Source organism: Calonectris borealis, chromosome 10 (genome assembly GCF_964195595.1).
Source record: "Calonectris borealis chromosome 10, bCalBor7.hap1.2, whole genome shotgun sequence".
NCBI lineage: Eukaryota > Metazoa > Chordata > Aves > Procellariiformes > Procellariidae > Calonectris > Calonectris borealis.
In genome coordinates this window covers 24,052,803-24,063,595 of record NC_134321.1, presented here as the reverse complement: position 1 = coordinate 24,063,595, position 10,793 = coordinate 24,052,803, and positions in this window count along the sequence as shown.

Genomic DNA, 10,793 nt, shown 5'->3' with positions numbered 1-10,793 from the left:
AATCCTTAGACCTCAACAATTCAGTATTTCTCCACATCGCTGTAAGAACTATCAGTACAGCTGCCACTGGGAGTAGGTGGCTGACACCACCTCATCCAGCATCACCTTTTCCCTCCTCTCACAGAGAGCCACAGAAGTCCGAAGCAGTTCTGGCAATATTGATTTCACTGCTCAGATGAAAATCTTTTATCTATATGATAAATTAAGCTTTCACTGGTTTTACTGATTTTTGCTCAACATTTTGTGAACGTACAGAATTCAGGTGTTCTTAATGTACTGAAGCGTAGTTCTTAAAGCTAAGCAGAGAGCTTCTAACAAATGCAAACAACCTACTTCAAACAAGCAAACAAACAAACAACAGAATATTGGCAAATTTTCAGTTTCTGAGATTGATATTAAAACTGGATTTCGGCATCGAAGAGCAAATAGAGGAAAGGGAAATAAATATCACTCCATTTAAGAGAAAATGCCTTTGAAATGGCACTTGTAGTGCCCATCAGTGTACGTACACATGTAAAAAGGACAGAAATAGTATTCAGAGGAAATGCATTGGCATGTATCTGTTTACACACGTACTTTCCTGCTGGGTTTATACAACTGCTGTAACTGAGTGAATGAAATTAATCTGAGGATCAAAACTCTGTCATATTTAAAAAATAATAAAAATAAACTGAACCTCATACTTCTGCAGCTATTTCTAAGGTATCATTTTTTCATCATAAGCTTTTCAACAGCTGTGACTCATAAACCATAAACACTTAATACCAAGAAATTGTAAATGACATATGATTTATGATGTGTTTGTATCTCTCTATATAAAAACGTTCGTTCTTTACATACAAGTTCAATGTGTTGGATACAGCAAGCGTGATTCTTATATAAAAGGAAATCAGTGATGCAACTAAGACACCTGGCCATGAACTTCAGTTGACACTGGCAGGTTCTCTTTAGCGTACCAACTAATTTTTTTAATACTGAGTTTAAATGGTAGGGAACTGCCCATATTGTCTCAAGGACAAAGGCTTTGATTTAAACAGTCTAAACTTGCTTTTCTCTTATAATAAGCCACAACATTCCGAGTTTGTGGTGTCTGATCACATTACATAACAGAACTGTTTTCTTATTGGAATCTTTTTAAGCTAAAGCATATATTCTCTATCAACAGTATTCCACATTTCCCAAAAAGCCAAAACCAGAGCAAACCGGTTTCAACAGCTTACATCAAAGTTCCTTGGATAACTTCAGATTGTTGTTTCCTGTCATCACTGCATGATAGGAGTAAATCCGTAGTGTTTTACAGGCTAGACTGTGATTTCCTGGTAAAAAAGAAAAAATACTTAACCACACCTCACATGGCAGGTGTAGAAACATCACCGTATGCAATGCACGTAATCCTACAGACATACTTTAGGTAACATTCAACAGTATAAAAGAACACCCCCTCCAGAAGCATAAAATCTGTATGACAGCACATCCAAAGGTAACCAAAATGACAATGATGTAAAGGATCAGACACACACAATCCCATTCATCACATCTAGAAGATTAAATATCAATTAGGTTCTGGTTCGGTTCAGCTCTGGTTGTTTTGTTGTTGTTGTTGTTGTTGTGTTTTGTCTCGTTGCAACAAGTTCCCCTCCACTGTTCACAGCTTGTGAAGGAGCTAAACTTTTTTTTATTCTTTGCCCAAGCAATATGAGGCTGTTAGTTTGAGCCATCTACCAGGATCATTTCACTGCAATATGAACAAGCACTAAATGTAATGTGTATTTCACAGGCAAATGACCATGTGGGAGTAAAAAATTTTAAAATAAAGGCTTTTATGTATTGAATAATTTGCTGTAGTTGAAGCATGCACAAGGAAACGATGCATCACATAACGTCATATGAAATTTAAAATTGGATTCTTTTGGGTACTTAAATGTTGGCCTAAAACACCTGCAATAAAAGTGCCTTTGAAAGTCCCCAATTCCAACGGGCTGCACTTTATTTTCAATAGAAAAATCTCAGATTTTTTTTTTATGCAATTTGTTATATGTTGCAACATTTTTCTGAAATGGAAGGAAATTTTAAAAAATAACAACAAAACAATCTGCTTTTGACATGTTTTGTTTTCTGAGTTAAAATAAGATAGTCATTTTTTCCCATTTCAAGGGTAAATCCAGCCAAAAAAGGGGAAATTACTAACTACACTCACAAAACGAAGACTTGGCCATCCATTCAACAGTCAAGTGCAAACTTAGATAAACTGAAATTTCCACTCAGTCTATAGGTTTTAGTTAATATAAGAACTTTCATTTATAATATCTATGGGAACCAATTAGGGCAGATACCTGGTTTTTATGTTGCTCTCTAGTAGTTGCTCTCTAGTAGTTGTTGCTCTAACAACAGAAACACTTCACCAACACTACCTAATTGAGAATAAAGCCTGAAGGAGCAAATCCTTGACTTCATCCTTCTGATTTACAAGCCAGAAAGCCAGGTAATTTTATTTTCCTTTTTTTAGTTTTTTGAAAGGAAAATCATCAGAACAGTACAGAACAACACTTTAAACAGGCACAAAAATGCCCACACCGAGGGAGGAAAAAATGTCATTTAGAATGCTAAAAAACCCTGTACACTTATTATTCTGAATGGCTTTTCAATTTCCAAGAACATACTGGAAACCACTGCTAGTTTTGTTTTGTGACAGAGAGTCCAGTTAATGAATTGGTGGAACTCAAAATCCTGGTGAATGTGATGGAAGTAGACAACATATGGACAACATAAAACAGCTAAAGACGTGTCCTGGGTGCAGAGAAAGCTTGGAACATATTACCGCTCAGATGTACTTAACTAGTAGGAACTTGCACAGCATGGATAAATAAAACCTTATAGAGAAAATTTCTACTTAGGGAGATGAAGACTCATCGCAAAAGGCTACTGCAAGTAAGCAAAGACAATAAAATGTAATAGGCAAATAAGTGACCAAAGAATACTATGACTTAAGACATCAAGAAGCATAGGAAGGCAATGAGAATTGCCAAAAGGGGAGCATGAGCTAGCAAATGATATTAAGACAAAGGGCTTCAATTTCTATCGTAAGTGAAAGATGCATTGCAAGATAAAGCAAAGCCGCTTTGTAATGGACAGAGGGCAAGTACTGCAGGCAATCTAGGGAAAACACAGTAAGTATAGGAAAGTTTATCTCTGCTATCAATCAGGATAATGACGTTGAACATGAAGCAGGATGCTTAATGCATAAGGCATAAGGCTATGGAAAAGAGAACTCCATCAAATGGGGGATAAGCTCCAGAAGCCTGAAAAAATTCAGGCTGAGGGGAACCAAACCATTCCCAGCTCCGACTGAAGGAACACCAACTAACAGTAGTGTTTTTAAGTTGGTTGGGGTTTTTTTCACATTGAAAGTGGTATCAGATATTCAGTGAATAACAATGTGTTACTGGCTTCAGCAGTATTCCTGATTCCAGAACAAGTTATGAAAGTAAATGGAAAGCAGAATAAAATGCAACATAAAGAAAAGCTGATAATGATAAAGGCTTAAGACAAAAGAATATAGCAGATCCCCATGTTTTATAGTAACTGTAAGAAAACTGCAAGACACAACTGAAGGGAGAGGAACTTAGCAAATTCTGACACAGAGTAGTAAACCACTGTTCCTATCTCCTATAATAGGAAAAAATTTGGAACATCATATGAAATTAATAAGAAGCAGGTTCAAAACAAACAGAAGGCGGCGGGTCTTTATGTAGTAAGCTGCAGAAGAGCTGGCCCTGTGATGTTGAGTGCCAAACGCTTGCCTGGATTCAAAAGTGACTGTTCAAATTCTTGGAGCAAAAATTCATCAAGGGCTATTAAGCAACAAGAAACCACCTCTGACTCAGGGTCTTTAGACTGCAGACCGCTGCAGCCTAAGGGCATAGTTTCATGCCTGACAAGTTCCTATGCCTCCCCTAAGCATCTGCTATTGACCACTTAAAAAACAAAATACTGGGGTAAATGTATCCTCCTAGTAGAGATGGTCTGTTGTACCTGCACTCCAGAAGAGCTTCCCGTGTAACTGATCCGGGGGAGATTGGAAGACTTGGGGAATCTTTAACTGTTCCTTTGCCTAGCTAAATTACTAGCTCTAGTCCCTCCAATTCACTTCCAGAGCATTTACATCCAAAGCAAATGCCAAGGAAGACAAGCGTAAGTTATAGTATAATGATGCAGAAGAATACGTGGATAAAAAATGGTGATAACACATTTAGTTTAAAATTTAGAAAAATATTTCCAAAACCCTCCAGCAATGACTGGAATAAGCTTTCAGGAGAAACAGTGGAATAAACAACTATTTTTAAGATTGAAGTTGATCATAAAAGAGATCACATGCCATAGTTTCCTGTAAAAGCAGCGGATTGGACACACCAAGGCAAAAAGTCCTTTCAAGTCTTACACTGCTAATTCAGCTTATTTGTCTGGAGCTAGTCTTTCATCTCCTTCAGTTTAGAAGGAGTACAAATATTACTTATGCTGCATGGTGGTGCACAGACCAAGGGCCAAGGAGAAGTAATTGCTGCGGCACAGAAATTAAAGCAGAGACATTGTGGGTTTCAATTTTGAACACACTTGTCGTTGTAAAACGCGTAGAAAAGGCACAACCGTTACACTTGTTTTCTGCACTTGTGTATCCATCTTGCATTTTGAATGTACATACAACTGCACAAGTATGATTCTAGCTTGCAAACAACAAATCGTATAGATCAGAGCATTAGCTATAAATAAGTATAACTTTCTTTGGTCTTAAAACCCGAATTCTTTCCAGGGGAAGACTGTAATTAGTATGACATGGGGGCTTTTAGCAGATGTGAAACCGGATAGATTGAGCTCTCATATGAATAGCCTGAAACGAGGTCTGCCTTGCATGGTTTGTAGTAATGGAGAGGAAATTGAGCATTAAATACAAATCAACAATCATTCATTTCACTGCAGCAGTGGAGCAGCAGAGCTAGTGAAGTCACTCTTTTCAGCACCTTGCATCCTGCTGGACTTTATTTACAGCACCGGAGCTCCCATCTTTGGAAACGGCCACCTACAGGGTAACTCAAACAAAGAATGATTAAGAGAGAAAGCAATTTAAGGCCCAATTTTTATACACAAACATCAGAGAAGTGACATTTTCTTTGCTTGCAATTTATGATGGGTCTTTAGATATATTCATTAGGCTATCATTCTAACAGCCTGAAGTGAGGTCAATGTGGCATAGTTCTGCAAGCCACAATAACAGTAGATATTAGCTGGATACTTGTACAATAAGTGAAGTCAGAAGATTTATTAGTTTTCTAATCCAAAGACTGACCTGACTCTCCATTTAAAAGTTGAATAGGAAGTTGAAAATCCCTCCTAATGTTTTTGAGAGGTGTGAGGAGATGAGGAAAGCACCTGCAATGCATCACTCTGTTTAGATTGCAGCATGAAACACTGGATTTGTTGGCTGCAGTGGTCTCTCAGTAGAGGGAACAGACAACAACGATCAAGGAGTTCACTGCTCATTATGTGTGAAGAGAAAAATGGAATGCTATCCCCTGAAACACCAGAACGCTCTCGAGGTCAACAGCTCTAAAAAGCTGCCACGGAAAAAAAAAATCTGATTTAAGCTCTGAACAGTTCAAGTTCATGCTAATGTTTGGATACAATTCTTCGTACCATTAAAAAAAAAAGTTAATATTTGGCTATTTAGCTGGTATCTGTGATGTACAAAAAGCAACTATAAGTTCCAGAAAAAAGCAATGTCTTAACTATCTGTGCTATAATTATTCTTCGCAGTGTTTTCTGGAGAGAGGAGAATGCCAAAATAGGGTTAGTTTCTTAACAAATCTCATTCCAGCTGTCAAAAGTTGCACCATTACCCAGGCCATCATGACAATGATATCAATATTCAATGCACTATCAGTCTGCCTCATAAGCTGTCACATGAATTTATAATAACCCCGTCGCCTCCTGTGAAGTAACACCAGGTATCAGCTCCCCCTCCCTCCGGTCTTTCCTACAGAGAGATCCATTCTCCACCCTGACCCCCAAGGCTTGCCACACGTGGTCCTCTCCACCTGTGGAGCACCCTGCTGCTGGTACTTCCACAAGCAAGACGCACAGTAGAAGGGATTTCAAACAAAACCATGGCCTAAAATTGATCCTGGGAAGAGGATGATCCAACCCACTCCCTACTTAGCTAAATAATTTGGGAGGGGAAAGAATGTCATTGTTTTCCCTGCTTGATTACAAGCGAATGCAGGGGGAACAAATGCTATGAAACCTAAACCATGCAGCCTGAGTCATGCGCTGTACGCAGTGTTTCAGGGAACTGGGGTGAGTGAACTTAAAAGAAAAACTTCTTTAAACACAACTACCTTAGAAAATAAATACTTTATGGGGGCAAACATAGATATTTCTACTGAAAGTAGAAATAAGAATTTGATAACTCCAAATGAGAAGATTCATAATTGAAAACAATATGTAAATCTAAGAAATATCATTAGGAGTTAAAATGGTATCCACATTTATTGCGCAACTTGTGCATTTGATTTATGAATCACAGGACAGGAAATCTAACGAATATTGTTGTGTTGTATCCACAAAATATTTGTTTTTAAAATAATAATAATAATAATAACTGTTATTCTATGGACTCACAATCAAAAGAGCTGCCTTAGAGTCAACAGAGTCTATAAACTTTTTATATATGATTAAAATGCAAGAGTCAAAAACATGCCTTAAAGAAATCTGTCTTCAATCTGTCTTTCAGTCTGAAAACGTAAAAGAGTTGCACAACTTCTAACATTGCTTGTGAGCACTATCATCTATGGATTTTCATCAGACGACTCATACTGCAACTGAGTTCATCAGTCTGGTTTTTGCATGCTTACTTACAATCCTCATTGTATATTTATTTTTTACAAATAAAAGCTTAACCCAAGAAGCATAATCATAACCTGCACATTCAAATATTTTTTAAAAAATTCATGTTTGAAAACAGGTCTGTCATTCAAGAGGAGACAGGAGGAAATGGAAGACATCTTGCTGTAAACTTTTGGCTGAGATTTGACAAAAGTTCTTAAATCCAAGCTTGTTTTTTGTTCATTTGAACAGAGCTTGATAATATGTAGGACTGCATAAAAATAAGCATTTCAATTCACCTATTAATTGCGGTTATTGAAAATAAATAAGCATCACTAGTCTGCCCGCCATTTAAAGTAGCAGTACATCTTTGTGAATTACAGGATTGTAAGAAAGAATTCACTGTTCTCCCTTCCCTGATGAAAAACTGGTAAGCAAAGCAAATCAACCCCTAGATGAACTGATTTTTGTTAAAAGGAAATATTTTTAAATTTTTCTTCCCCAGGTATCTACGGCAACAAGAACTTTTTCAAGCAGACATTTGTATATCTATCCACGAACCTTCCTCATGACATATTTTTATTTGATCTTTTATTTCAGTTCTTAAAAGGTGATACAACTCCAAAACAATGAAAACTACTAGCAACGGCTAGAACATCCCCAATTCGTGAATAAGAATTTACCTTGGTAAATGTTTCTACATCTGTTTGCTACTGATGCACAAGAAGCTTTGTCCCCTCAGGGACTCCAGCTCTGTTGCGGATGCTGAAGGAGATCAAGATAATCTCTTCATTCCTTGCTCAGGGAGGGTTTTCTCAAAGGAGGACAAGAGTATAACAGCCCCCTCCCCATTCCCTCTGTCTGTCCTTGATTTGCACACAAATATACGTTCAGGATGCCGAAAAGAAAATTCTGGCACTGCTTATGGGTCACTGTGAAACAGTTCATCAGCAAGCCAAGAGGCAAGTTTAGCAAGACAGCCCAAAAAATCACATTTTTTTTGCAAAAACATTCAAAACATTGGGGCTTCAGCCCCAGATTAGCTGGGCTGGATAGAAGAATTTCAGAAAATTTTCACTGAAAAAAAAAAATCACAGCCAATCCTAAAGACCTGAAATGCTCATTTCATTAGCAGTACCCTCTCATTATAAACTTCCTTATCAATATGAAGTTGTTTAATTGTTGAAATTAATGTCATACTCCATAGGTGAAGTCAAAACATCTATTGGGAATAAAAAAAAAAGATCACAACAAACAATACTAAAGGAACCAGCTGACAAGCAGTCACACTCCACCACAAGTTAGGAAGTTCTCAGCAAGTAGAAATAAACAGGAAGGGGGACGTTCAAAGAGAATCCCAACTTCAGCTTTATTGGTACTCTGTTTGCCTCAATACCCAGACCTATTTCTGACAGGTTGAGCAGATGATGCATGACATGGAGAAGTCGGCTAGGGTATGATTATTCACCGATCCTCATAACACAAGAAACATGGGGAATCACACTCTTTGGTTAAAAAGGAGATGCTTTTTCACATTTTAATTACGTGGGAATACATTGCTATGGAATGGGCTTCACCTTTCCATAACAGTCCCCTAAGATCATGGTTGCTGTTCAGGATATGAAGGTCATTCCCAAATCAAACACACACAAACATGTAAAAGTCTGCATAAGCTCCAAAAGTGACTAAAAATAGCCAGTAAATTAAACATTTACTCATATCATCCAGAAAGGATGAGAATCTATGTCCAGTTACAGATGATGCACTGAAAGAAATCTATATTGTCCTCCGCAGTTAAGAAAGACCCTTAAATATTTTTTCAACACTATGGACACCTGGAACTCGGTCTTATCCCACATTTTCAAACCACTAAAAGAGTCGCTCTTTACTGGAGGAGGAAACGGAATGAGTAAATCATCAAGAAACATGATTAATAGGTTTTAACTTAGAAATTCACTGAGCCTTCACAAGTACAGCAAGTCTACAAAGACGTTCCTCATCATCAAACCCAAGGGCAATGATCCTGCTCTGCAAAAATATTATTTAGGAGCCAAGAACCACTTGCACTTCTCCATTCTTGGGGCTGCTGTGTCCTGATGATAATTGAACATTATAAATTAATGACAGCTGGGCATTACTGAGATCCACGGGCAGCCGTTGCCATGCACCCTTTCCCGCAGCATGGCCCATCGCCTTGGCTGCAGCCTGCTTGAGGAACGGGGCTGGGAGGGGAGGCAGGGCAATTGGGGGTGTTAAGTGGCGTCAGGAGGATCCGCATCAGCTACATGTCAGCACAGGACCATACTGCATGGGGGTAAGAGCCAAGTGCTGCAGTCTTAATGCAGCTTCAGCATCACTGGAGGAACAAAGAGCAAGGAGGATTTGTGCCAGGACAGCTGCAAAATACAACCATGGGCTGACTTCTTCACTAGCAAACATATGTGTTCCTGACACTGATGACTGAGGATACACTGTGCAAATACTGACAACGTCAAAGGCAGGCTTAAATGAGCGCTGATAAAAGATTGCCAAAACAACACCCAACTCCCCCACCCTCCTGTGCATCTTTGCAAAGTGGCGCAAGAAGGAGCTCTCATACTTTCAGACTTGCTCATAACAACAAGTATTACATAAGCTGAACCAAAATGATAAATGTATGAAAGCTGCTGGGTGTTCAGGATGATAACGGTTAACAAGATCTCTAATCTGAAAGGTTTCACACTCTTGAAAATAATCAGAATTAATAAAATCAGATGCTTTCAAGAAAAAGTTGCAGCTAATTCTTCCAATGCCTTGCTGCAGAGTGCTTACATTTTCTTCTTGCAATCCTGTTGTGTTTCTGTTAATGCAATACTGATGAATCCCAGTCCTAGACCAGGCAACTCGCACACAGAAGCAGAGGTCTCTCTATGAGCATTTATTTAAAAGACAACCCCAGCCTCCAAGGCCTACTTGCAGCAATTAAAAAATGAAAACGACAAAATGTTTCTAACTTCCATAAGATTATCAAAACTACAGTTTCTTGTAATCATCAGAAGAAATTAAAGGCACGAACCCTCAACTAGTTCTGTACACCACTCTTCACCACGGTATGATCTCACCTAATAAAATGAAAATCAGAAACACATCATGGAAGCAACCAGGTTTTCAGACACATGAAAGTCAACAGGAACCGTGTCTGCTTACGCTTAGACTGTCTTTAGTCCATTATGTGTGCTCCACTACGACCAAATAAGAATCCCACTTATCCAGCAGGAGCTGTCGCCAGAAACATAAACATCGCAGCACCTCGGGACGGACTCTCGACGGCAACACACGGGCATCGGCTGCGGGTCGCTTGGTGGAGCTGGACTGTTACGAACAACTCCTATAAACACAGACCTGATGGCTTCTCTGCGCGACTTTTATGTACAGCGCTCACTAGCACACAAATGCTACTAGGGGAAAAACATTTCTGATTCTTCTTTTTTCTAGACAGATTGAGGGGAAAAAAAAAGCAGTGCTCGTTTTGGAATGCGAGCAGTAAAGATCATTACCCTGAGTACTGACACCTTGTATAATTTGAAAAATGATGTGACTTTTGGGTAAACACGAACATGCCATAAAGAAGGTGTTCTTACATTAATTAAAAAAATCAAGTCTACAGGCTCGGTAATGAGCCAGAAAAAGGCCTGATTTTTAAAACATGCATTACAAGGCATGAATTATGTCCTTAGCTATTTGAAGGTATTTATTGCCTATATTTTTTTAAACCTATAGAATCAGAGATTATCTTCAGAAAGCGAGAAAACATGGAATAGATATACTTTACTATATATTTTAAAATGTCATTCATAAATTGGTAAATCAATTTGAGCCACAATATAGCATTCAGATTGCTCCATTTATGCACAGTGAATAATAACTGCTGAGCACGC